This window comes from Egretta garzetta, unplaced genomic scaffold (genome assembly GCF_000687185.1).
Source record: "Egretta garzetta isolate BGI_Z169 unplaced genomic scaffold, ASM68718v1 scaffold575, whole genome shotgun sequence".
Classification (NCBI taxonomy): Eukaryota; Metazoa; Chordata; class Aves; order Pelecaniformes; family Ardeidae; genus Egretta; species Egretta garzetta.
Window position 1 is genome coordinate 2,238,826 of NW_009259790.1, and position 2,177 is coordinate 2,241,002.

Sequence of the window (2,177 nt, forward strand, 5' to 3'; positions counted from 1 at the left end):
ATCCTCTCCAGTTTTGTTAACTTTTTTCAGTGTGATCCACAAAACTAAATGAGAAATAATTTAGCTCATCGGTGAGCTAAATTTGCTATGACGCTCAAAGAAAAGATTTAGAATTAGCAAAATCAGTGCAAAGCTATACTACTTCAATAAAAATTGAAGCTCTGCTTTCTCAAGCAGTGAACATTCCCATGGGCAGAAGCTGAATTTTGATTGATTACCACCCAGCATTTTAAGTGTAAATAATTTGTACTTCATCAGTATTGATCGCATCTGGAAATTCAAGCTCTTGGGACTTTGAAGTATGTATTCTTCAACCAATTGATGCCTGCAGCAGTTAATTATGTAGAAATGATAATTTGGGATTTTTTTTCTCTGGTTTGGTTTTGTTCATTACTTTAAACATAACTCTTCCTAAGTATTTGGAAGTGTTACTCTTCTAGATGGCACTGTGGGGTTTTTTTTAACCCCATCAAGTTAACCTGCTGTATTTTGCTTGTCCTAACTGTTCAAATTATGCTGGAGTTCTTGTTCTGTTTGCTTTGCAACTTGACTCAATCATTGCAACAGTGTGCGTGGGGGGAAACGAACATTCTTTCAGATTATTTGACTTAATGTATCTGCCTTCTCTGTAAATGTATGTGTGTACATTGATTACTTGTCTGAAACTGCATTCTTGCACAACGCTCCTTACGTATCTAGTACTATTGAAATGATCAAAAGTCATAAAAATTATTTTCTAGCCTCAACAAATCAGTACACGCAAAATGACTGAAAAAAAAAAATAGATTGATTTGTATGTTTGCAAGTCCTATGATTTCCAGACAGGAGAAAAATAAGATGATATTATGGTTTACTTATTTTATATATTGAGGGCATATTACAGTATGTAAAATATGGCTAACATACTTTTAAATGTGCATCAACTTCTAAACTTCCTTTAGTTTCTTTGGTGGAAAGTTACTGTTGTAAAAGTGAAAGCTAATAAATCTAGCATGCATTCATTTTTTGGGCTAAACTGACATCTACTGGTGTTCCGTAATACAATACACGCAATTAGTGTGATGACACAATGTACACAATATTCTGTCTACATTTCCATGACGCTGTTGGTGACTCGGTGGGGTGGGGAAAAGTGTAACAGCCCAGCAGAGCGGGTGGGGCTGCCTAGCACATTGTGTCACCAGAAAGGTGACGGAGTGGACCTCCAGTAGTTACAGTGTACCGCATTCGGGCTTACCTCAAGCTTCTGAAATTGCTATATGGCATTTTTTTCTCTCTTAGGAATTTTTAAAACTAATTATGTTTACAATCTCCAGAACAAAAATATTTAATAGGAACACAGCTCATGAGGAGGGGGGGGGGAGAGATAATAAGGGTTTATCTTAATTTCTAGCCATGTTTCCTCAAGCACACAGTGAGCTGGTGCCACTGTATTTGGACATTCAGCGGAAACAGTAGTATGCCAAAAGGGAGTAATGTTATTGGGGTCCCCAAGGAGGAGTAAAAGCTGTAGTGTGAGGCAGCCTCTAACTCTGCAAGCAAAAAAAAACCATGGGAGAGCATGGCTAAGTAAGAAGGCTGTCAGCCTTATTTCACCCTGGGAGATGTGTTCAGTCACAGCTTCCCTCTCCTGTGCCTTCTAATCTGCTCATATTCCACTGAGGAAAGGTATTTAATTACAAAGAGAACAACTACCCAACTTCTATTTAGGCCAGGGCGCCAAAGACAAAATTACTCATATTCTGCTCCTGAGAAATATATCATAATAGATCTTGATAATGATGACAATTTATTCACCTCTAAGACTAGTTCTGCTTACAGGTTCAAATGTTAACTCTGTCGGAAGGAGTGAATGCTGTTTAATCACTTCCCTCTTCCTCCCAAATCAGGGGACTGGGAGTATTCACGCTGCCAGAGCCCTCATACTCCAAGATCTGACGAAAACCCCGAGTACTCATACCTGCTCCCTGCAGGCCAGACAGCAGATTGCTGTGAGAGCAGAGCTCACTGTTGGGTTTATCACTTGGGGTGAGAGCTCCTTTTGTCCTATGAAACCTGAATCCTGGCTCTGGCATGGGTTTAGAATTGAAGCTTCATACATGTTACTTACGGTGAGATCCAAGAAAGGATTTATACACAAAAATAGGACTTTGATGGATTTTATATGCTTTCAGGAA